At 53.1% G+C, this 26,019-nt stretch overlaps 1 protein-coding gene across 7 annotated transcripts in view; it reads right to left on the bottom strand.

The window, feature by feature from the left end:
- RIMBP2 (RIMS binding protein 2) overlaps positions 1–26,019 on the bottom strand; it is a 103,710-nt gene that overhangs the window by 55,447 nt on the left and 22,244 nt on the right. For 6 of the 7 annotated variants that reach the window (XM_075533786.1, XM_075533789.1, XM_075533790.1 and 3 more), the window contains exon 3: positions 2,549–2,669. The exons of the other annotated variant lie outside the window; for it this stretch is intronic. The gene's annotated coding sequence lies outside the window, so the exon portion shown is untranslated. The remainder of the gene's footprint in view (positions 1–2,548; positions 2,670–26,019) is intronic. 7 annotated transcript variants of the gene reach the window in all.

Below are 26,019 nucleotides of genomic sequence, written 5' to 3'. Positions count from 1 at the left end.
CATCTGCCTATCCATGCATCATCCACCCACCCACCTGCACAACTACATAACTGTCATCATCCATCATTCATCAACCCCTCTCTCCAGCTCATCTCTCCATCTACAAACCCTTCTCAAATCCCGTCGCACACAGTGCACTCCAGGACGGGACCTCACAGCTGACAGGTGCCAGAAATTATGTCAGAGGTGCCATCTGTGAGGCTCTACCTGTGGCCAGGTCATCTTTACGGCAGGAATGTCCAACCAGAGGACAACACCCACACGAGCCCACAAGTTACCCAGAGATGCAAAATGCCACATCCCAAGGAAAACTAGGTGGGACAAGGAGTCCAGGGGTGGGCAAATTACAGGATCTCCTGGTGTTCGATCAAAGTGGGGCTGTGGCCCCGGCCTTGCCTGAGCAGAGGTTCCTAGAGAGTGGTTCCCCTCTCAGGAGTGCAACGTCACGCCAGCCTCCTTTAACTCAACACTGGCTGGAGACGACGGTGACCTGCTGGTGTAGTGGCTATGTGCTCGGCTGATCACCATAAGGTCAGTAGTTCAAGCCACCAGCAGCTCTTCAGGAGAAAGACAGGGCTTCCTACTCCAGTAAAGAGTTACAGTCTTGCAAACTTGCAGGGGCAGCTCCAGCCTGGAGAAGGGAGGGAATTCGCAGACAAGTGGCTGCTTTCACATCACGTGACTTCCTGTACCATGGAGAGAACTAGCACAGCAAAGAGGAAGCCAAAATAGACTCTGTGTTGTCCAAGTTTCTGAGTTCAGGAGCTCTGGTGGCACGGCAGGGTAAGCACTGGGCTGCTACTGGAGAGGTCAGTGAACTCACTGGCCAATCCGTGGCGGCAAGATGAGGCTGCCTGCTCCCAGGAAGGCCGGCAGCTGCGGAAACCCTGCCGGGCAGTCTCCTCTGTTCCCCAGGAATGGACTCCTCACAGCCAGTGGTTTAGGGAGTCCCTGGGCAGCACTGGAGGGAGGCTGTTGGCTACTAACCAGAAGGTAGGTGATTCAAGTCCACCCAGAGGTACCCCAGAAGAAAGACCTAGTGATCCTGCACCCAACATCCACGCACCCACACACCTCTGGAGAACAGTCCCACTGACACACACAGATCACCATGTGTTGGGGTCGACTGGATCGCACCAGTTTCTGCTGGTGTCCATGCTGCCCACGGCCAGTAAGGTCCTTTTCCTGAAGACATAATCGGCCGAGCCTCCATCTAACTGCCTGGAAGGGGACATGGCCAGCCAGATCTCTGTCCAGATGCCAGTCTGTCCTGGAAGTCTGTGCAGCCTGCGGGGCTCATGCACCTCTATCGGGCTGGAACACAAAGAGTGCCAGCGCCCCAGCTCTCCCCCTGCCCTGAGAATCACTGGTCTGAGCACCCCGATCAGGACTGCCAATGAGTGCCCGTCCTGTTTGCCTCTTCTCCATCATCAGTTCATTGTCCCACTCCTGCCTCCCTTTGAGAAGCCCTGGTGATACAGCAGGTCAGGTGATGGGCTGCTGGTGAAGAGGTCAGAAAGCACCAGGCTGCAGGCCTGCAGGGAGGGAAGGGGGCGCGAGAGGGCGCACAGCATGCTCTCGGAGACATGCAGCTGGAGCGCTCATTGGAATGCAGGCTGGGGAGGCCTCATCTCGAGTGCCTTTCCCGTTGTCTCAGAGGGCTCTGTGCCTGGGACAGAAGTCCCACAAAGAGGAGCAGGACCCTGGGTGAGGTGCACAGACTCTCAGGCTGCGACAGTAGTTCACGCCTAACAAGGGCTTTGGGCACGGCACAGGGACGAGCAATCTTTCCTTCTGCTGTGCCTAGGGCCGCTCTTAGTCGGACCTGACGACACCGCCTCTCCCCCCCCTCCCGCCCAAATGGCATCTAAGCGCCCCTCTTGCCCCACCCCAGGCATGTGGGTAATTCTCCTGATTTGTGACACACAAGGGACAGAGTAAAAGCCACGCTTGACGACAAAGGACAGAGTTCTGCTCTGTGCTCAAAGGCAGGACTCGGGGGGGGGGGGGGGGGAGTAAGGGGTATCCCTTCGCTCTTCTCTGAAAACCCCCCAATGAGAATCCAATCAAAAGAAATTAGCGCTAGAAAACAGCTGCAGAGTCCCTTCCTTTACCGCCCAGCCACCCGTCACCTCAGTAACAGGCCCGCCCGCCCAGGAGACGCTGGAGGAGAAAGAACCCAGGCTGGCACTGAGGGGTCCTGTCAGGGAGGTTGGGAGACGCTCAGAGGTCTGAGCAACACTGCTGAAGCCGCCCCTGTGGATAGCCCTGGCCTCTGGCCTGGGTCAGCCCAGCTCTCCCCCCAGGGCCCCGCCTTGTCGCCCTCTGCTGCCCAGCCAGAGTCAGAGATCCAAGCCGACTGGTGTACAGCTGGTTCCAAGACATCTGACTCTGTCACTTACTTACTGCCTTTCCCTGCTGAGACGGCCCACACCACCAGAGACTGGGTCCCCAAGGCCGCTGGGAAGAGGCCCCACTGCTCTCCCCTGCCCCCAGAGGGAGGCTGGCAGACGTGCCGCCACACCACGCCACACCAGCGTATTCCTACCTTTAGGACCTGTTCTAGGTTCTCCAGCTTGGCTTGGCACTGGCGCTCCTCCTGGTGGCCAAATCGCCCCCCGTAGTCACTCTGCCAGCACGTGGGTCAGCCCAACATGGTCTGTAGTCCACTGCGGAGAGAGAGGAGGGAGAAGGAGCCTGCTGCTGACAGGGGCCAACGACGTCTGCCCCCAGCCAGTGTGTCTTCTAGCAATCTCCTCCCCGCCTCAAATCCTGTGCTCCACAGGTGGGGCCCCTCCCCTAGACACTTGCCATGTGACTCTCCGCCCCTACAGCCACAGGGGTTGGCTCAGAACTGGGCACATGACCTGGACCTGGTCGGAGAGCCATTGGCTGGGAAGGGACAAGGACCCTACACATCTCCAGAGACACAGGACTTCGTGTGGGAGTCAGGCGAAGAAGCTGTCAAGGATTTCATTCCACCTGGTTCTCTGTCCTTCCATCTCCCACCTCTCCCTGAATCCCAGGACCCAGGCGCATTTCAGGACTTCTCTCTAGGACACCTCCCCGAATCCCGGGACACTGGTGGAGTCACAGGACTGACGGACCAATTCGCTCCTTCAACAAGAGCCCTTTGGTCACTGCTGTGTACTCAGTCTTGAGGTGGCACCAACAGCCAGTGCCCCGCAAGCTCACCAGAAAGTAGGGGGTTCAAGCCCACCTAGACGTGCCTTGTAAGAAAGACCTGGTGATCAACTTCCCAAACCAGCCACAGGACACCCTGTGAGCACAGTGCTTCTCACACACATGGGCACATGGGCGGGGGTCAGAGAAGCTAGAGTTGACTCCGGAGCAACTGTATGTGAGTGTGTGCATGAATGTGTGTGTACAAGTATGTGAGTGTGTGCAAGAGCGTGTGTGCATGGGCATGTGTGTGTGTGTGTGCTTTAACAATAATCCAGTATCGTGCTTACCCCTCAGGTGTTCACTGGGCCAGGTGTGGGCTGACTTCAGCAGTTCTGGCCTTGGTGCACAGGGGTCCCCTTAGGAGGATATGACAGGCATCAAGTGTGCAGGGTGTAAGTGCCTCCACTCGGTGGCCTTTTACACCTGTGTGGCAGTGCAAGTCCATCCAGAGTCAGTTGGAAGAAAGGCCTGGAGATGAGCTCCTGAGAAGACCCTAAAGCCCAAGAAGCAAGCCCCTAGGGTGCCACGAGGCAGCAGACTGGGGTTTGCACTGCACCAACCACTGCTGCCACACCCAGACCTATGAGGCTGGTGTGGGGCCGGGCAGTGTGAATTTGTAAGCTGTGAGTGTAAGGGGCACATTTCAACCAAGAGAAACACACCCAGAAGTCTCTGAGCCCCACCAACTATGTTAATCGTCCAACAGGCTAAAAGGTTGCTTGTCCTACTAATTGCTTAAACGCCTGTGACAATGTGTGCACAGTGAGCTGCTACATCTTGCAGTGACATGGAATCAATGGGATAGCTCCCAAGAGGATTGGGAGCTGGTTCCTGGTTTTATGGGGAATTCAAAAAGCCCAGAGTCTCAAAAAATTGTGAGTAACCACTTTGAGGGGTGAGGTGGATCTGACAAGCCATGTAACTTCCAATCGCCCCGCGTGCATGTGAGAGTCAACTCCTAAATAAGGACGGCAGGAAGGGTGGACGTCTCTGAGTGACGGTGCTAGGGAGAACACTGAAAGCACCGCAGGCGGCTAGAAGGACACACAGACCTGCTCTGGACAAAGAATGCGCCTTAGATTGAGGGTGGAGAGACTTGGCTTCAGGCACTTTGGACATGTTGTCAGAAGAGACCAGTCCCTGGAGAAGGGCGTCATGTGAGGCACAGCGGAGGACAGCGCAGGGGAGGAAGGCCCTCCATGGGATGGGCTGGCACGGGGCTCCAACGAGGAGCTCACATAGCGTGGCCCAGGACCGGCAAGGTCTCCTGCCGTACAAAGGCCCTAAACAACCACCAGAGAGGTCGGCACACACACACACAGACTCACTAAAAAAAAACCAAACCATTAAGGAACAGAAATGCTCTTTACTGTGGTGGCCATGTAAACAGAGCTGCGCTTGGCACAAATCCCCTCTTCCTCTCACAAGTGACTTGTTAAGTAAATAAACTCATAAAAGCACATTAGCTCGTTAATGCATTTCCCAAAACAGGTAACCTCACGGCAGGTTGGAACAAAGCGTGTCTAAAATCATCGGTGAGTCGTCGTGGCAACAGCAAGAAGGACTGACTAGAAGGAGGGCACCGCCCCTCACCCCAAGTGCTGAGCTCCACTGCAGCACGCCTCCTAGAGGCCTCGGGTGCGAGGAACTGGTGATACAGCCCAGTCACGTTTCCATAACTAGTCAGCCTGCTGGCTCTGCCCATTTAGTGCACAAATTGGGAGATGCTGTGTGATCACAGGCAGCATGTCAGTCACTGGCCTTTCTGCTCAAACTCTTTCAAGACCCACTCCAACCGGTTAGAAAGGCTCAGGACCTCATGTGTGGTCCGAGGCCAAGAAAGCAGTCTGGGTGGCTATGCATCCTGCGAGACCCACAGTTTAAACCCACCACTCTTTCTTGGGGAGAAAGATGGGGCTGTCTGCTCCCCAAAAGATTCACAGCCTTGGAAACCCAAAGGGCTGGCCTGCCCGTCCTGTGGGGGTGCTATGAGTCAGAATAAACTCGAAAGCAGTGGGCTTGTTTTTGCTGGGGGACCAAGGAGTCCTGGTGGTGCTAACCACAAGGCTGGCGGTTCAAGCTTGCAGTCACTTCAAGGGATGAGGGCGAGGCTGTCAGCTCCCTTAACAAGTTACAAACCCTGGGAAGCTCTGCTTGGGTCACTCTGAGCAAACCGAACAGCAACTGTGAGGATGGTGCTCCTTCTGTTGCCGTGAGTCAGAGTCGACCCAATGACACCTGAGGGCCACAGCCACAGGCTACACAGTGGCTCAGTGCGGTGCTGGGAGCTGTGCACCTTCCAATAATGTTCATTATTATCCGAGGCGCAGAGCCATGCCGACCAGATTGACACACATCATAATGAAGCAAGGAGGGCACTGAAATAGCAAGTATATGCTTCTCATTTCAAATGCCACGGCTGGATAGGTTTCCCTAGTGTTTCAGACTAACGTGAGGAAGAAAGGTGTGGCAACCTATGACAGTCGCCCACCATGTCGCATTGAGTGCCAGTCCAACCGCTTGCTTTTGGACTTTCTACCCCCACTGGCAAACCCACTGCCGGGAGTCGGCTAAGCTTACAGAGGCCTTATCGGGCGGAATGGAGCTGCTCTGTGGGTTTGTGAGGCCATCAAACATTTAGGAGAGTGGATGGCCTCATCTTCCTCTGGGAGAGCCTGGTGTATTTAAGCCCGGACCCTGCGGTGAGCAGACCCACACACCCACTACACCAGTAGAGATCTCACACAGGCCACTGGGAGGCACCGATCCCGATCGCTGGAGAGGGAGAACATCTTGGTGACATAGAGAAGGAGCCTGAACCTACCAGGGCACAAGGGTGACACACCGGACAGTCACTGGGCCGATTCCTATTTTCAAGATGTGTAGGTTGACAGAGGTTGAAGGGCCAGACGGGAGTCATAGAGCGGCCAGTGGCAGTCCTGAGACCTGTCCTAGAACCGGTCACTCCCCCACTGCTGCACCTGGAAGACCCCATGTTCACATGTTTGGTCGTAGGGGTCATGACAAGCCAGAGCAGAGCTCCAAAGAGGGAAGGGGCCAATGGTGCCCCCCAAGCCCCACCCCAGCAGACACTGACTGGAGCCAACTGTGCTCAAAGCAGGCAGCGACGCCCTGGTCACCACTCGTGCTGAATCGAGGCAAAGCACAAGGACGATGCTAAGTCCACAAGCAGTACTGCAGCACCACAGAAACCTGTCTTCCAGGGCACCAAGACTGAAGCTGAGGTCTCCAGACGGATGCACCATCGAGGTCTGCGCTCTTCTGGGTGTCGTTTCCGTCTTCTCAGAACCTCCTTCTGGGAGGAACGCCATGCTCCGCTACTGGCGCTTCGCCATGTAGGCACCCTCAGAGGACCTGAATTTTGTTCCTTTTCAACGTCCGTGGAGTTCAGGGACGAAAAGGAGTCTGAAGGGGCAAGACTGGGGCTGCAGCGTGGCTGGGGTTTCCCAGGACAGCCCTTGGCACCCTCAAACAAGGAGCAGGTGGGTGCACACTTATGGTCAGTGAAACAAGATCCTAAGCTTACTTCCTGGGCCTCCTCCCCCCACCCCCCATGCAGCTTCCCGTTTCCTTAAGCATCTTCTGATAAGTAATACTGTTGTATTAAGTCCATGTTTGGGAATGAAAATCCCCTGTGCCTGGCCTGTGTCCTCCCGGACGTTCCATCAGGATAACTCCTTTGGGTGTCTTCTCCCCACCCCCATCACCAAAAAAAACCCAGTCACTGTAACCTCAGCTGAACTGACCTCTCCGTCTGCATGGAACTGGCCCGGCACCTCCCCTCAGCGTCCACTGTGCTGTCTGCACCTTTGTGGGAATGAGGTCCTCACTCAGGAGATGAGGAGCAGCCCCAGCGGCACAGTGGGCTGAGAATTCTTCCCCAACAGGTTTGCTCATCCTTCTGGCAGTCCGCAGCACTTCCGGATTCCTTGCCCATTCCATGGCCCGAATTCTTTATGCACATGAGGCTTGGCACTGTTACGATGTCTATTTGATTCTCTGAGGTTCATCTCATCCGAGGAACTCAGAAGATCCCACATGGAACTAGACACAGAGCATGCATCTCACTTCTGGGCAGAGGTAGGACTATTATCGTGTCTGTGTGTGTGTGTGTGTGTATCTCTCTGTCTCATGCATGCACACACACACACACACACACACACACACACTTCACAGGATAAATAACAAGGATCTGACATGGACACAAAGCATGCATCTCACTTATGCTGTCACACTGTCACACACACACACACACACACACACAATGGAACAACAAGCAAAGGGGTCCACTTATCCCCTTGCTGGGAAATATTTAGATTTCTAAGGCTTTAAAGGGAGGCATTTCTATTTTTTTTAAATCATTTTATTGGGGGCTCGTACAACTCTTATTACAATCCATCCATCCATCTACTATGTCAAGTACATTTGTACATTTGTTGTCATCATTTTCTTTTTAATTGTTTTAATTGGTTTATTAGGGGCTCATACAACTCTTATCACAATCCATACATACATCAATTGTGTAAAGCACATCTGTACAATCATTGCCCTCATCATTCTCAAGACATTTGCTCTCCACTTAAGCCCTTGGCATCAGGTCCTCTATTTTTCCCCTCCCTCCCCGCTCTCCCCTCCCTCATAAGCCCTTGATAATTTATAAATTATTATTTTGACATATCTTGCCTTGTCTGACATCTCCCTTTACCCACTTTTCTGTTGTCCATTCCCCAGGGAGGAGGTCACATGTAGATCCTTGTAACCGGTTCCCTCTTTCCAATCCACTCTCCCTCTACCCTCCCAGTATCGCCACTCACACCCCTGGTTCTGAAGGTATCATCTGCCCTGGATTCTCTGTGCCTCCAGCTCCTATCTGTACCAGTGTACATCCTCTGGTCTAGCCAGACTTGCAAGGTAGAATTCGGATCATGATAGTGGGAGGGAAGCATTTAGGAACTAGAGTAAAGTTGTATTTTTCATCAGTGCTATATCACACCTTGACTGGCTCATCTCCTCCCCTAGGCCCCTCTGCAAGGGGATCTCCAGTGGCTGACAAATGGGCTTTGGATCTCCACTCTGCACTCCCCGCTTCATTCACTATGGTTAAGATTTTTTTGTTCTGATGATGCCTTATACCTGATCCCTTCGACATCTTGTGATCGTACAGGCTGGTGTGCTTCTTCCATGTGGGCTTTGTTGCTTCTGAGCTAGATGGTCACTTGTTTATCTTCAAGCCTTTAAGACCCCAGATGCTATATCTGTTGATAGCCGGACACCATCACATTTGCTTATTCACCCGCTTTGTCTTCAGCAGTTGTGTCGGGAGGGTGAGCATCATAGAATGCCAATGTAATAGAAAAAAGTATTCTTGCACTGAGGGAGTACTTGAGTGAAGACCAAATGTCTTTCTGCTACCTTAATACTAAACCTATAAATATAAGCACATAGATCTATTTTCCCATCCTCATATATAAGTATATTTGTATATGTACATGTCTTTATCTAGACCTCTATAAATGCCCTTAGAGGGAGGCATTTCTGAGGGGGCAGAGGGGCTGTGAAGCTCTGCCTGTGCCCTGGGCTCTCGTGCTGTGACCTTGGGGTCTTCTACAGAGGACAGGGGACCTGCTCGTGCAGAAGTACACCAGGGAGAGGGGCACCGCTGAGACCCTCGGGACAAACTCCATGTCTGCCAGCACCTGGTGATCACCCAGCTCTGTCTCCAGCCAGCACCACAGGAAGCCACGGGGCACCAGGCTGAGAGGAAGGCCAGCAGTCACCATAGTAACCACAGCCTCCTCAGGACTCAGAAAGGGGTCTGCCGTTTTGAGCCCCCACCCCACCCCACCCCCGCCGGGGCTCGGTGCTGATGCACTCCGACCACCAACTTTGTTCTGAAGCAGTGTTTCAGCACGTGAGGCAGTGCTGCCCCCCTGGAGCAAGGGGAGGAAGCAGCATAAGCAGAAAGCCCCATTACTGTCATCTGCACAAGATGAGTCCACACTTAACAGGTAGGTGGTCTTCAGGAAGCCGTGGGGACCTGTACCCCCTCATGCAGGTGGCATAGCACAATGTCTCATCTGTCCAAGGGAAGTGGGGGAGGGGGGCTGGTAGTTTGCCTCAGTCACCTGGGGACCAAGAGGCGGCTTGAAACGGGATCTGGATGTTCAAGGAGTTGGCAGGGTTAGGAATCTCTCAGTCACCTGACTAGCAGTCAAAGACCAGCCCTTCAAAACCACTCAGAGGCACCTCAGAAGGCAGTCTGGCAGGGCATCTGTTTCTGGAAGAATCACTGTCGTGAGGCTCCCAGCAGGGCCCCACTCTGCTCACACATACACACACAGGGGTCACCAGAAGGCAGTGTCCACTCAATGGCAAGTAGCTTGGTTTCTGGTTGGGTAGGGCAAGTCCCACAAGGCAAGGTCAGGTACTCAGGGACCAACAACAGGAGGAGCCGCTGCTGCCTCTAACCAAGTCTGGGGGAGCAGTGGCTCATGGAGTCATTGGAAGGAATATAAAGTCCTGCCAGAAATACCACACAGCAGTACCCACTGGGGTCCTTAATGCTCATGAGTGGCCATCAAAGGTGCAATCATTGGTCCATCTAGACTCTAGATTCTAGAGGAAAGAAGGCAAAGAAAGTCGAAGACACATGGAAACAATTCATCCAGTGGACTAATGGACCATGTGAGCATCAATCCCCATGGCCCAGAGATCAGAAGAACTAGAGGGTGCCCCGTGACCAGCACCAACTGCTCTGAAAGAGATCACATTACAGCAGTGGTTTTCAACCTTCCTGATGCCGCGGCAACCCTTTCATACAGTTTCTCAAGTGGTGGTGACCCCCAACCATAAAATTATTTTTGTTCCTACTTCGTAACTGTAATTTTCCTACTGTTATGAATTATAGTGTAAATATCTGATAGGCAGGATGTATTTTCATTGTTACAAATTGAATATAATTAAAGTATAGTGATTCATCACAAAAACACTATGTAATTATAAATTGTGAAATATTTATTTCTAATTAAAAATAAATGAAATTTTGTCATGAAACATGGTGTAGTATGGGTTAACAGTCTTCCTGCCAGGGACTCCTATGTGGGTGTATCTGCTGTGGGCAGACCCACCTGGAGACGGTTAGAAGAACGGTGTCTTGGTTCCTAAGACCATGGAAAAGATGTGTTTTCCAATGGTCTGAAGGCAACCCCTGTGAAAGGGTTGTTTGACCACCAAAGAGGTCATGACCCACAGGTTGAGAACTGCTGCAATAGATTAAGTGGGAGACAAATGTGGCACAAGACTCGAACTCATAAAAAGACCAGGCTTGCTATTCAGAGAGCTGGGGGTCTGGTCCTGGATCATCCATCGAGTCTGGAAAGGAACTCAGCCCCACAGCTCAATTTTCAGGTAAACTATAGACAGTCTATAAGGGGCACAATAACACTAAGGAGGTATTTACCGCAAGTAGCCATTGGTGATCTCAAGGGCAGCACTGATCCAAGAACAAGGTTCAGAGGGGTTAAAAAAAAAAAAGCGGAGGAGTAGAAATGTGGAAGGCAGGGGAGAAAGGGATACGTGCTTGTGGCAGAGCATCATCTCCTGTCAACTTGAGGAGAGGAGTCTAGCCTGTCAATCAGGTCGCACCTTGATGACCTCATTTGGAGCTGCAAAGGAGATAAATAGATCACTAGAGGCTAGATACACAGACTCTCCCCGATAGACATTTCTGTTAACAAGCCTCATGTAGCTATGCTGATAGAGCCTGAGCTCTGGAGCTAGAGAAGCCATGTGGACACCCACACCAGCGCTGAGATGCTTCCACCACTGCTGGATCCACAAGACTTTCCACCCACTCGCCTGTGATCTTCCTGCATTCGGCATCATTGCATGTGTTGCATGAGTCTGAAGAGGAATTCATAGATTGGTGTCAGACATATGGGCTAATATCGGACTTACGGACTTGATGGACTTGGCTGGGAAGTTTTAATGTACAATTACTCTTTGATATAAAGTTCTCTCTTACACACATGAGTCTCCCCAGATTTGTTTCTCCAGTTTACCCAGACTAACACAGTGAAGTTGCTTACAGTGGGAGAATGACAATCAGCAAGATGAAACAAAATGGGCTATGAAGTTTTGACTGGAACACACCTGCAACTTCAGGGTGGTGCCCAACTGGAAGGCAAAGTACACAGGAGATGGGTGATGCCATCCACAGGACCAAGCCCTAGGTCACAGGAAAGGACAGAGAAGCTTGGACAGGAGAAATGCCACAACACAAGGGTGTTGAGAGGGAGCCAGCTCTGCTGGGCTTTCCTCTCCATGTCCTCATTTCTTGGTCCAAACAGCAGTGTCTGTCCCCCAGCCCAAAAGCGCTTACAGACCAGGACATGAGGCTCTCCGGAGAAGCATGCCTCCATTGCATCTACGGGGACAGTGGGCTGGATGAAAGGGGTGTCCCTGTTTGCTGGACCCAGTTAACACACTCAGCTGTGTCACCAGGAGTTGCAGGTCGGACAGGAGACTGAGGAGTCTCCTTCTGAAAAGTCAGCCATTGGAAACTATGGAGCCAATGACACAGAGGGGACACTGGTGTGCAGGAGCTCATCTCCTCTTAGACCAGAGAACTAGACGGTGCCCGACCACCACCAGCAGCCCTCTGATCAGGGCCACAATCGAGGAAGCCTGATAGGAGGAAGGGAAAGTGTGGAACTGGACCTCAACTCCTTTAAGTCCACAATTATTGGTCCAATGGACACCAGAGGACTCCCAGAAGATGCTATATGAGCATCTGGTTTATAAAGTACACATACATACATATTTAAAGTAAAAAATATCACCCATAAGTACTGAATCAATTAAAAAAATAAAACCATACGTGGCACTTAGATTTTATACCAACTTGCACTTGTGGAGGTGGGTGAAGCAACCTGCCCATCAGGCACCAGTCTGATGATGCCTGCTGGGAGGTGTGGACTTTTATAAGAGCGACACTGGGAAGTGAACAAGCGGCCATCTAGCTCAGAAGCAACAAAGCCCACATAGAAGAAGCACACCAGTCTGTGCAATCACGAGGTGTTAAAGGGATCAGGTATAAGGCATCATGAGAAAAAAAAATCTTACCATAATGAATGAAGGGGGAAGTGCAGAGTGGAGACCCAAAGCCCATTTGTCGGCCACTGGAGATCCCCTCACAGAGGGGTCTAGGGGAGGAGATGAGTCTGTCAGGGTGCAATGTAGCACCGATGAAGAATACAGCTTTCCTCCAGTTCCTAAATGCTTCCTCCCTGCCAACTATCATGATCCGAATTCTACCTTGCAAGTCTGGATAGAGCAGAGGATGTACACTGGTGCAGATAGGAGCTGGAGGCACAGGGAATCCAGGGCGGATGATACCTTCAGGACCAGGGGTGTGAGTGGCGATACTGGGAGGGTAGAGGGAGAGTGGGTTGGAAAGAGGGAACCGATTACAAGGATCTACATGTGACCTCCTCCCTGGGGGATGGACAATAGAAAAGGGGGTGAAGGGAAATGTAGGACAGGGTACGATATGACAAAATAATAATTTATAAATTATCAAGGGCTCATGAGGGAGTGGGGAGGGAGGGAGGAAATAGAGGACCTGATGCCAGGGGCTTAAGTGGAAAGCAAATGCTTTGAAAATGATGAGGGCAAAGAATGTACAGCTTTATACAATTGATGTATGTATGGATTATGATAAGAGTTGTATCAGTCCCTAACAAAATGTTTTTAAAAAAAAAAAAGAGTGACACTGGGGACCCCTCCCTTCTCCCTCTGCCTTCCTGCTTGCTGGAACTCTGTGCCTGCCTCCAGAGTTGGCCCCTTGTGGACCACCAACCTGAGAACTGCCAGCACTCTGCCACATTTCCCCAGACTCTGCCCCCACCAGCCTGTGATCTCCCTGCTTCCCCCTGGATCCCTCAGCATCATTGGCCTGAGGCCACAGAGGAGATCAGCTGGCATCAGACCCACAGACTGAGTTGGATACAGTCTGATACTAGTCCATAGACATCTTGATGTGAAGTGACTTCTTGATGTAAAGTCCTTTCTTTACACGAGTGTCACTGGTTTTGTCTCCCTAGACACCCGCCCTCGCACGCCACCTGTGTGACCCAATGTCAGTAACCACGCTGAGGCAAAGATGCGACGTAAGACACAGAGAGACACACACATCCACCTGTAAGTCAGCACTTGATGGCACCTCAGCCACCTGGAGAGGCCATCTTTGGAGGAAATCCTACCGACTGTCTCTTCTCGTCAGCCTGGTCCCTGTGCTCACTTGAGGGTGAATGGGGCTGACTCTGAAGTCCCACCTCCTCCATCTGTCCTGACTGGCCGGTTTGTGGGAAGCTCATTAGCCTCTCTGCGACTTGGTCTCCACATCTGGGCAGCAAGGGCAGTGTGGAATCTACCCCTCAGCTCACCACAAGGAAGCAGCCTGGCATGCAGATCGGCTTAGACGCTGCCCCACCTCAAGTCTGGCACAGCATGAAGGCCTGATTATTAGAAGCTGTCATTTTCATCACCACTGGGATGGCAATTAGCCATCATCATCACTGGGATGACAATGACGGTTTGATGCTGCTGCCCGAGACTCGAAACAAAACCATCACTCGAGCGGGCGTTCCTGGGGCTGCAGCAAAGTGCTTCTGCTGACAGAGGCCCCCACCCTGCCTCATTGTCTCCCAGAGAACAGCACCCAGAGCCTCGGACCCATCAGCACGCAGAGAAGCCTGAAAATAAGCATCTCACAGTTATGATCAGCTTGGACATATGGGATCATAATATTTTGTGATCGCCAACAAACACACCTCTCTCTGCAAACAAACACAGCTGCCGGGTGGGGCTGGGCCTCTCACTGCCTCAGACTCAGCAAACACTCTTCTCTGCCAGGCACTGGGGATGGCCACTAGTGACAGGGATGGCTGTGAAGCTGGGTTGACTAGAGAAACAAACCCAGTGACACTCATGTGTTAAGAGAGAGCTTTATATCAGGAAGAAATTGCATATCAGGAAGACATCCCAGCCCGGTCCAACTCAAGCCCATAAGTCCTCTTCAGACTCACGCAGGTACATGCAGTGATGCCGAAGGCAAGAAGGTCACAGTCCGGTGGGTGCAAAGTCCTATGGATCCAATGGTGGCGGATGCATCTCCAGGGCTCTAGCAGCAACCAGGGTCCTCCAGCAGGAAGGCAAAGGCAGAGAGATAAAGGGGAAGTTTACCAGGTACTCCTTATGAGAAGGCCAAACCCAAAGGAGGCGCCATCAGGCTGAGACCTGGTTCACAGGTTAGACTCCACTACTACACTTACATATCTGCACGCTGATACGAAATGATGTAACTACCACAATGGCCACTGGCAGCTCCCGCTCACACAGGCCAAGTGTTCACCAGCCCAGTGAGCTACCACAGCTCAGTGCCAACCGTTGGCACAAGGAAAATACGTCTTGTCGGAACGCAGAGGGAGGGCCGAGAGGTCAAGGAGAGCATTGGAACGGAAGCTGGTAAGTCCTAAAGAAGAGGCAAAGTCCTAATGTCATGCCACAAAAGCACAGAAACACAAAATGTATTAAACACAAATATCAAAAAGCTATCGTCTCTGGATATGCCCTTCAGCTAGGTCTACACACTTCTGAAGGGAGGTTTGCATCTCTCTCCCGTCTTCCTTTCTGGCCACCTTTGAGGGCAGGGCAGAAGTGCCCCCTGTGGGTTTCTGAGACAAACTCTTTACTGGAGCAGACAGCCTCATCTTTTGACCAAGAAGTGGCTGGTGGTTTTGAACTGCTGACCTTGTGGTTGGCAGCCCAGCACATAGCCACTGTGCTATAGGGTGGCCATGAGTTGAAATCAACATAGCGGCTTGAGTTCGGTTTGGTTTAACCTTCCCCTTGGAGGAAGACGAGGCTGTCTGCCCCAGTGAAGGCTGGCAGTCTTGGAGACCCACAGGGGCAGCTCTACTGTTCTATGGGGCTTTGACTCCATATCACTGAGTCATTTGGAGAATCAAAGTATCTGTTTTGGCATCCTCCAGGGATTCAAAATATGTCCCTTTTCAATTTTTTAATTTTTAGTTTGAGGGACAAAAAGCAGTCTGCAGAGGCAAGATCAGGGCTGTAGTGTGGATGGGGTCAAGGCTCCCAACAACACTGCCCTGGGACGGCCCATGAGCAGGTGCACCGCTGTGATGAAAAAAAGGCCGTGGAGTAACTTTCCCGGCCTTTTCCTCAGTAACGCGGTTTTCAAATTTCATGAAACTTCTTCCTAATAAGCCCCACCTTCACCCTGTGTCCTTCCAAACTATCATAATGACACACTTTGAATCCCCCAACAGTCGCCATCACCTTCTGAGCTGACCACTCTGCCTTGAATTTCACTGGCCTAGAAGAGCCTAGCAGGACCCCTGGTGGTGGTGTGGTTCTCTATTGGGCTGCTAACCACAAGTCCAGCAGTTCAAGACCACCAGGCACTCCTTGAGAGAAAGACAGGGTTTTCCACTCCCGTAAAGAGTCATAGTCTCATGAACTCATGAAGGGTGGGGGGCAGTTCTTCCAAGAGCAGTGGGGTACAGCACTTTTCAGGGTACAGAGCTGGGGCCGTAGGTGAGGGGAGCCAGGCGAGAGGTGAGAACTGGCACAATGGTGCCATGCTGTGCCCCCAAAAGCTGAGAGGCAGCAGTATGGGGGACACTGGAGGTGGCTCTTGCCCTCAAGGATCTGAGTGTTCTGGGTGGCGTGGGTGCCAGAAGAATGGGCAAAGCTGTCCTGGAAGAAGCACAATCAGAAAGGTCCTCGGCAGGGCGAGACTTTGTCTCACATCCTACGGACATGAGATCAGGAGGCACCGGTCCTGGAAAGGGTCACTACGCTTGGTCAGGTACAGGAATGGCCCACCATCAGAAGGACCCCCACAGTGGCCTCAGTAGTGATATCCCACAGGACAGCAGTTGTGAGGATGGCATGGGACCGGGCAGGGTCTCCTTCTGCTGCACATGGGCATTATGAGTTCACTCAAAGACCCCTAACAACCGTGAGGTCAGATCAAGAGGGAGGAGCCTGTGATGGTCGCACTGCAGCCCGGATGTTTTCCAGCTCCATCTTTCTGAAGGGTCCTAGCAGCTTAATGACTTGAAAGTCACTGAAAATGATCAGGGACTACCCCACGGCTAGTCTCTTAGAAAGTCATTACACTTTATGCTCCTCCCACCCAGGGGAGTTTGTAAATTAACACGGAGCAGGAGCAGGAGCAGGAGCAGGAGCAGGAGCAGGAGCAGGAGCAGGAGCAGGAGCAGGAGCAGGAGCAGGAGCAGGAGCAGGAGCAGGAGCAGGAAGATTCCCACCCACCAGTCTCTGCCTGAGTCTCTTCCTGCTGAGGAAGCAGCTGTCCACGTGCCTGCTCAGCTCTGGGAGGGCCTCCAATCCGGGCTCCCGAGTCTTCAGAACTCTCCCAGGTCAGCCTTTCCCAGGTGGTGGGCCTTCTCCAGGGGGCCCTCTTCTACTCTTTCCCAAAGCTTTCCTCTCAACCCATCCAGCTGACCACACTTTCTCTCACAAGCCCACTTCCACGGGACCTGATTCACTATTGTTCTCCTCGGGCCTGCCGTCTCCGAACAGGTGCTGCAGCCCCCCACCCCGCCCCATAAACAGGATCCAATGGAAAATGGGGCTTTCTTCTGCAACACTACTAAGGTCATGCCGAATCGCTGGGCTTGCCAGCTGAATGCCTCGAGCTATGGAGAGAGCCGATTAGGCCCAGGGACAACTCCAGGAAGATGATGCCACTGGAGAGAGACCAGACAGACTCGAGATGGAGGGGCCAATTTGTCCCTTACAACTTAAAAGTTATTTGAGAGCCATAAGTAATTTTTTTTACAAAGTCACCATTACCTGAATAATATCCTTCAAATTTTTCAATGTCACTTCAGAGCCACATGTACATGCCGAAAGAACTCTACACGGCTCTCAAGCAGCAGTTTGCTAGCCCTGATTCATGATCTAGGATACCTTAAGGACTGGGTCCCTGGGTCAGGGCCTGTGGGCACCTATCCCTTCGGGTGGGGAGCTCAGAGGCAAGCTCTGGTTTCCTTTGCTGTCCACATCCCAGTGTTGGGGCAGGTGCTGGGACTTCCTGAGTGTCCCCAGAGACCTGATCTATGAAGTAAGACAGGACCCTGCCGGCCCTGACAGCATGCTGATATCCCAGTGCCACAGTGTCCACTTGCCCCCAACCAACCAGCCCAACGCTCCTCCAACAGGCCCTGGACAGACTCCTGGAAAGACCCAGACTACCAGCCTCACTCAAGAGGGTAAAGTTGATAGTCCCTTACCTTTAAAGAGACATGCTGGTAGTGCTGTGGGTTAAGCATGGACTACTAACCATAAGGTTGGCAGTTCAAACCCACCAGCCACTCTTCGAGAGAAAGATGGGGTGTCTGTTCCCATGAAGATCTACAGCTGATATGGGATCACTGTGAGTCAGAATGGACTGGATGGCACTGGATTTGTCACCCAGAAGGCCACCTATGGTTATTAGATCACTGGCCCGGGCTGTTAGCCGCAGCCCCGAAGCAGCCACCTGCCAGGTCTTTGCTCAGACGTGACAATGGACAGAGCTCCTGTCACCCCAGGAGCCCTGGGGCCTTGCCCAAGCCTTGCTCACCCACACGGGTCAATGCAATTACCTCCGCACTTCCTCCTGGACTGGGAGGCACTGGGCTGGGAGACATCCATCATGCCAGAATCAAGTCACATCCATGGGCTGGAAATTCACTTACTGTCCAGCCTGGCCTCTAGCCTGACACCCTAATTGAGTTTGTCCTGCAGAGCAGCGCTGAGCTGCCAGCCCCCCGCACAGCACTCATCCTCTTGTCACCTGCACACAGGGCTCAGAGAAGCACCATCAAAGGTGTGCTGAACCCCTCGACCCCACCCCCGGGGCCACCCTGCTGTTGGTAAAGGCCCTCTGGAGAGCAGCCCTCTTATTATCACAGGGACCATCTCCCTGAGCAGCTGCTCAGTGCCGAGTCTGCAAGTGGATGCAGTGCAGTCCAGCCAGCAGGGACAGAGCCACAGGGCTAAGGCAGCCCTGTACCGTCTCACTAGCCTCTGGCCTCAGGGGCTGCAGTGGTGCTGCAGAGTAGGCGTAGGCTACTAACGTTAAGTTCAAGCCCACCGGCCGCTCCAGGGGAGAAAGATGAGCCTGTAGAAACCTACATGAGGTGGTGACGTGTCAAAATTAACTCATAGCTGTGGTCTTGGTTTGGCCGGAAAGATCTCTGAGGTTTGATCTTGGAAACAGTTACAAGGGGCTTATGCAGAAACCAATGCCATGTGTCTTTTGGTCTCTTGGCTACTGCTTCCATGGGTACTGATTGTGGATCCAAGCAAGAGAAAATCCATAAGATCCTCGACTTTGTCTCCATTTATCAAGATGCTACCACTCACTGGTCCAGTTGTAAGGATCTGGATTCTTTACCTTGAGCTGTAACCCACACTGTAGGCTGCAGTCCTGATCTCCATCAGCAAGGGCTTCAGTACTTCCTAACTTTCAGCAAGCAAGGCTGTGTCACCTGCATGTTGCAGGTTAATAAACCTTCATCCAATCCTGATGCCCCACGTTTTTCTTCTTATAAGCCAGCTCTCTGATGAATGAGGCAATCTGCTGCACAGACCTCTTTAGAGCGTCGGAGAACAAAGATGTTACTTTGAGGACAAAGGTGGGCCTGATCCAAGACATGGCTCTGTCCATTGCCTCACATGCATGTGAGTGTTGGACACTGAATTGATGCAGTTGAAGTGTGGTGCTTGAGCAGTCTATTGGAAGTACCATGACCTGCTAAAAGGACAACCAATCTGTCTTAGGGGAAAAGATTTGGCAAGAATGCTCCTCAGAGACAAGGATGGCACATACTTTGGATGTGTCATCAGGAGAGACCAGTCCTCGGAGAAGGACATCGTGTTTGGTAAAGTGGAGGGGCAGCGAAGGAGAAGGCGGCCTTCAAGAAAAAGGATTGACCCAGTGGCTGCAACTATGGGTTTGGGCGTGGAAACCATTGTGAGGATGTTGCAGGACCAGGCAGTGTTGCGTTCTGTGGGCACAGGATCACTATGGGTCGGAACCAACTCAATGGCACCCGGGAACCACACAGCACAGGAGCACTCACTCAGGCAGGACACTGGGGCACGGGGGCTCTTCCTGTTCCCTCCTCCCCACGGCCTGCCCTGCCCGTGTCATCCAGCCCTGGCACCGGTTCCAAAGGAACAGTGGTGCTATGAGCCAAGCTGACGACCCCGCCAGGTCCAGGCCCAGTTCTGAGTGTGGGCTGCTTCTTTCTTGCTGTCTGTCTGTTGCGTGAGACCCTGTGCTTCCCAGGAGTGTCCTTTCCAGATGTGCAGGTGCAGCAGACCCAAGAGAGTCGCTCCTCCTGAGGTGCCATTGGCAGGCAGTCCTGGCTTCCTTTGCTCCCTCCGTGTTCTGCCAAGCATGGGCACAGGCCAAGGAGGCATTGGGTGTCCAGGAGGCAGGGCCCAAGCAGAGAGGCGTTGAGGAGGAGTGGCTGAGCTGTGCCACAGCAATGGTAAGCAGGGCCTGTGTACCGTCTATTGTCACAAAAGAACCAGCACGGTGCAGTCCCAGACAGGAAGCACCCACTGTGGTGGCCTGTGGGTAGAACCCCAACAAGGCAGAACTGCCCCATGGGGGCTTCACGGCTCATCTTGAGTACTTGAGGTGCGGCGTCAGAGGGACCAGTCCCTGCACGAAGAGACATCATGCTTGGTAAAGTGGAGGGGCAGCAAGAGGAGGAAGACCCTGAACAAGACAGGCTGGAACACAGCAACACCGTGAGGATGGCACAGGGCCGGGCAGTGTGTTCTCCTGTTATCCGGGGTCACTGTGAGGGAGGGCTGTTGGACAGCACCTCACCACCATCACCACCTCCTCTCTGAGGCCAGCCTTTCCGTCGGCAGTGGAGTGCATAAGCACTGTGCCAGGACAGCAGTGCCAGAGGCCCAGACAGGCCCAGATGACCAACCGGAGGTAATCCGTGGTCACCATGGGCACGAGTGTAGGGTTGGGTCATTGCTAGGGGTGGTGGCAGAGCCCCTGTGAAGGGTGGCACAGCAATCTGTGGTGGTGGCTGCCCAGGATGAGGGACAGAACAAACATCCCCGAATCCACTGGAAAAGGGGTCACAATGTCAAGGCTCTTGTCACATAACGGGGGCCTTCGAAAATCCCATAAGAATACATTAGAAATAACACGGTTTTCCTGTGAACTGTTTGAAGTCCCCTGGTGTGTGTGTGTACACACACACACACACACACACACACACAAAATGCGGCTATAAGCTAGTGGCAGACTAAATGAAGAGGTAAGGATCTACACCTCGCTGCCCTGGAAACCATTCTAAAATAGACAGAGTGCGTGTGACTGTAGACGGGCTCGTGCGTCCCAGCTTCACTCCACGTGGAAGCCGTTCACCAGCCCTTGCTTCCACCAGTGAAGACTACTCCCACTGCCTTCAAGGCGACTCTGTCCCACGGTGACCCTTCAATCATAGCAGGATGGCACCCCATGGAGTCCTCAATGGCTGATGTGTGGATATTCAATCACCACGCCTTTCTCCCAAGCCACCTAGGGTGGGCTCAAACCCCCAACCTCCCGGTTAGCAGCGAGCTTGCACAGTGACCATCTGCGAGGCCAGGGATTCCACAGGAGGGAACAGAGATGTGCAGGCAAGCAGGTTTGGAACATGAAGGGCACACAATGCCCTGAAAATGCAGCAAGTGCTTTTGGTAGTAGGGCAGGGATGGGGCGGGGGTGGGAATCAGAAGGGAATTTGTAATGCTTAACTGGTCCCTCTGTTCAAAACCATCAGCCGCATGGGGCTAAAGAGCTTTCAACCACCCAAGATCAGAGGCAGGGGGCAGCTAATGTCCCACCAGAGTGAGTCCCGGCAGTAAGGAAGGCATTGTCTCAGCTAACACTCCCTGACAGCAGGCTGGACATCAGGTGCCCTGGGGGAGGGCCATTGTTTTCCTGGGTCTGAGCACGGTGCTGCAGCTATTCAAGAAATGACTGTTTCTAAGGATGCAGGACAGACCGTTTAGTAGTAAGTGGCATAGTATCTGTAATCCACCTTGAAGTCATTCTGCAAAAGCATTAGATGATCATGACTGAGGTGGAAGATAAATGGGTGGTTTATGAGAAAGATGACCAACAATAGGTAGGTAGGTAGGTAGGGGGATAGGCAGTGTGTGGGGGTGGGTAGACAGCCAGACAGATGATAGGGAACTAGATGATTGAGACAGGCAGGTAGCAGGTGGATGATGATATAAACAGAGGTGACAAACTGACCACCGACCTTCTCTGAGATCCTGCGATGCCTGTTGCATGTGAGCTGTCTTTTCTGCATTCTTCAATTCACCCAGATTAGAAAATGTGTTTTGTCTAATTGCTACCATGGCTTCTGCTTCTGCTGCCAGGAGACCAGGATTGGATGGTGCCCGGCTACTGTTACTGAGCATTTTAACAAAGAGATTCCATGGGAGAATCCTGATCAGAAGGAGGACGACACTGTGGGACAGAATCTCTAACTCTAATAGAGTCCAGACTTTCTGGAGCCACAGAAGCTGGATGGACCCCCTGAAACTTCTGTCCTGAGATTACCTCTAACCCGTAGACACCAGCCACCCAGGCACCGCCTTGAAAACTGCTGCCACCTTCAAGCCCATTGTTGCCACCACCGTCAACAGTCTTGACAGTCCTTCTCCACGGCCTCTCCCTGTCCCAGCGTCATGCCCAAGGCAGACTGTGGAGTGCACATTTTCAAGAGTGAGACCTTCGCCCCATGGCTGGAGCCTGGCTTTCACAGAGTCAGAAGTAAATAAAAGTCCACCCATGGCAAAGAGCCCACATCCCTTCATGGACACCCAGCGTTTCCTACCTCAGGAGAACCATGCTGTAGAAGGTGTTCCTCCAACAAGTTGAGTTTCTCTCTATCAGTGGTTCTCAGCCTGGGAGGTGAACTATCCTTTCACAGGGGTCGCCCAAGACCATCAGAAAACACATATTTCATAATATCGAATTACATATTGCTTTGTGATTAATCACTATGCCTTAATTATGTTCATTTTGTAACAATGAAAATGCATCCCACATAATCAGATATTTACATGATGATTCATAATAGTGGCAAAGTTACAGTTATGAAGTAGCAACGAAAATAATTTTATAGTTGGGGGAGTCACCACAACATGAGGCGCTGTAGTAAAGGTTGAGAACCACTGCTATATAGAGACAAGCATGCCAGCCTACAGTGACTCCACAGGGCAGGACCTACCCCACAGGGCTGCCAGGCTGTCACCTTCACATCTCTCTGCCCCACAGTCAGGAATGGAAGACGGCCATTCTCCTTTTACATCTTCAGCACTTCCACGGTCTGTTCTGAGCCTCTCCTCTCCATAGCAGCAAACACACCCCCGCCTGCTGCTGTCCCCACACAGGGCTCCCTTCCAGCCCAGCAGGCTCAGAGTGCAGGAAAAGGCCGCCTCTGGATGCCCCGGGAAGCGGAGCTGGCATTTCCAAACCGCCCTCACTTTGTTTCACATGGACCTTAGGCTCCAAACCTCTCCCCTTTCCCCAACACATCGCCACCACCAGTTTCCCAGTCAAGCCAGGCACCATCTCCTCCCATGGGAATATGAGCGGCCGTGTGTGCCTGAGGCAAACTGATGGCAGCCATCAGGACAACTGAGAGGGTGGCAGCATGGTTTCTACGGGCTAACAAGTTGGCAACAATGCCAAGATGTAACAGGCTCAGTATGTAAGAGATGCAGAGTGAGTCCAATGGGACTTAGGGTGCGACTTCACGTTGAAGTTGAACAAGTTTGTTATTTTAAGGGAAAATGTTCAAAAATATATATAAATGCATAAACTCTATGAACCAAATAAAGGAAATACCCGCACTGACACACATACATATGCACCAATCACACAGACACACATACATGTGCACTCAGACAGATGCAGACACCAGCACACACACAAGTACACACCCACATATATATTCATATACATACGCCCTTAAGGCCACTGCTGTGTGTCACTACGATGCTTCCAGCTCACATGGACCTGGTAGGGTAGTCACATTGCCTGTGCGTGTCCCGGGCATCATCTGCATGGGAGCCAGGTCTTTCTTCCTCAGGGTTATGGGGAGGCTCCAAACACAGACCTGTTAGACATCAGTCAGGCACTTCACCCCATATTCTCTCTCTCTCCTCTCTCTCCTCTCTCTCTCTCTCTCTCTCTCTCTCTCTCTCTCTCTCTCTCTCTCTCTCTCTCTCTCTCTCTCTCTCTCTTTCACACACACACACACACACACACACACACACACACACACACAAAGTCTGTCTCCGTTGCAAACCCTAAGGCAGGATCAGTGCATCCAAGCACCTTGCTCCTGGGGTGGCAAACATCAGCTATGGATGCTGGCCTGGGGCGGAGCCTGAGCCTGCCCTGTGTTCTTGCCAGCACCAGATGCCAGGGCACCACCATGGCAGACATGGCATCGGCACGCAGGAAACCCACTTCCTGCCTTCTCCACATCTGAAGGAGGCAGTCAGCATACCCCCTCCGGGCCCCTGGGCTGTCCCCACACTCTGCAAGCATTGTGTGCCCTAGGGCCTCTGTCTCTCACCTTGGCCATGGGTGGTTTATCATCAGCCCTGCCTGCTGGCTGGTCTTTGGCTGCAGACCCTGGCAGCAACACAGCCGCCCTGCAGGTATAAACGCAGCTATTAGCAGTGCTGGCAGCCAGGGCGCCCCTCGCTGCGAGGCTGGGAACGGGCAGCAGGCTGGCTGATGGCCTGGGTGTGGAGTCTGCACAGTGCTCTGGGGGAGGGGGAGTCGGTGTTGGGGTGGGGACAACTGCCTGAGTCAAGCCTGCTCTCGTACCTGCGAACCTGCCCTCACAGGGCTGCTCTGCGGGGGTCAATGGAAGTGGTGGAGCCAGCAACACAGGGACCCAGATTCCAGTCCTGTGAGGAAGTGTCTCCTGACAATTAAGGAACCAGACCTGGGGCCCCTGACATGTCACAGGGACAGCTCTGCAGGGCCACAGCAGGTGCTGGGGCAGGTCCCACAGTGGCAGCAAGGCAGCTGTGTGCCAGGCCAGGCAGAGACAGGCCTCTGAGGACTACGGAGCATCTGCGTGGGAAGCAGCTGGGACCCCTCCCTGTCGAGTCCTCCACCCCTGCCACCCGGGAGCAGGTGGCTTGCCCCACCCAGGACTCCAGATGACTGACAGGGTGAGCACAAAGCAAAGGGACCTGCCCCCCACGGAGTGGCTGCAGGCTCGGGCACCCAGCAGGACAGAGGAGAACCACCCCGTGTGGCTCCAAAGCATGTCTTTCCATCAGCAAGAGGCTGATGGGTATGGATCACAACTTTGGGGTTGGCAGTGGACACTTAAGCCACCGTACCACCAGGGGATTCTATGGGAAGTGGAGGGGGGGGCTTCAAAGGGTCCATGGGAAAGCCCGTTTCTCCAGGAACTTTTGAAGCCCGTCTGCTTTGAGGTGACACACTTCAGCCCTCTTATCCAGTGGGAGGTGACGAGCAGGTCTGGCACCCAGCTGGACCTGGACCATGCACTCTGGCCTGCCCGGCCTCACTTCACTTGCCAGTGTGCTTATGCACCTCTACTTCTGGTAAGATCTTCCTCCTCACCTGGTAAAGCTGCATTTTTTACTGATTCTTAAAAGCACGTCGACTAGAAGACGGGCACCCTGGTGGTGCGGTGGTGGAATGCTCAGTTGCCCATCCAGCAGCTCCCAGGAAGAGATACCTGGCATCTGCCCACAGTAAAGATGGTGGTCTCAGAAATGGCATAGGGGGTGGTTCCCCTCTGACGGACACGCACACACAGCCGCCAGATTGGAGTGCCTGCAGTGGGGCCAGACGGCAAGGAGTGGGCTTCTGTTCTGGGAGTTCACGTCGGTGTGTGGCGTCCTCCGGGTTGTCAGAGAGTGAAAACGACCCCTTACCCCAGCACAGAAACCCCCTTTATTAAGTCAAACAGGACGAGGCCGGGACAATGACAAAAACAGATCATCCATCCGGATGGGGGAGACCATGGGTGTGATGCCCTCAAAAAGGTGCCCAAGGAGTCACTGCTCATAAAAACCCAGCCATCGAGTCAGTGCCGACAGGGTAACTGCCCCTGTGGGTTTCCACGGCTGTAAGTGTGTCTGCAAGCAGACAGCCCCGTCTTTCCCCCTTGGAGCAGCTGGTGATTTCCAACCGCTGACCTTCTGGCGAGCAGCGCTGCATGCAGCCCACGAAGCCACCAGGCTCCCACGCTTCTGCAGAACACGGAAACCGTCACACAATCAGGATGGAGCAGGTCAAGTGCTCACTGGGCCATGATGGGGGTTTGTCCACTACTGCAGACAGAGGTCCTTACAGCTTGGCTCGAGGCCTTTGGTCACCTTGGGAAGTGCATTTGACTCCTGTGTGGTCCCAGCAGCCTGGGGCAGGGCAGTCCCTCCTGGGCTGGCCAGGGAGAGGGAGCGTCCACTTGTCAGCACGCTCTGCCTGAGGACCACGCTCTGCTTGCTGCTCTGGCTGGCAATCAGGGGGAATTCATGGGGCTGGAGCTCACATCACATGAAAAGGCCCCTCAGCAGGTCAGCCCTCTGGTGAAGCTCCCAGGGCCAGCCTGTCCCCAGCCGAGCTTCCAGCTGATGCGGGGCCTTCAGCTACAAAGAAACCCAAGCATGCCAGGGCCTCTG

The sequence above is a fragment of the Tenrec ecaudatus genome, chromosome 16 (genome assembly GCF_050624435.1).
Source record: "Tenrec ecaudatus isolate mTenEca1 chromosome 16, mTenEca1.hap1, whole genome shotgun sequence".
Classification (NCBI taxonomy): Eukaryota; Metazoa; Chordata; class Mammalia; order Afrosoricida; family Tenrecidae; genus Tenrec; species Tenrec ecaudatus.
Note: the sequence above shows the minus strand (reverse complement) of the source record. Positions and strands in the feature narration are given on the sequence as shown.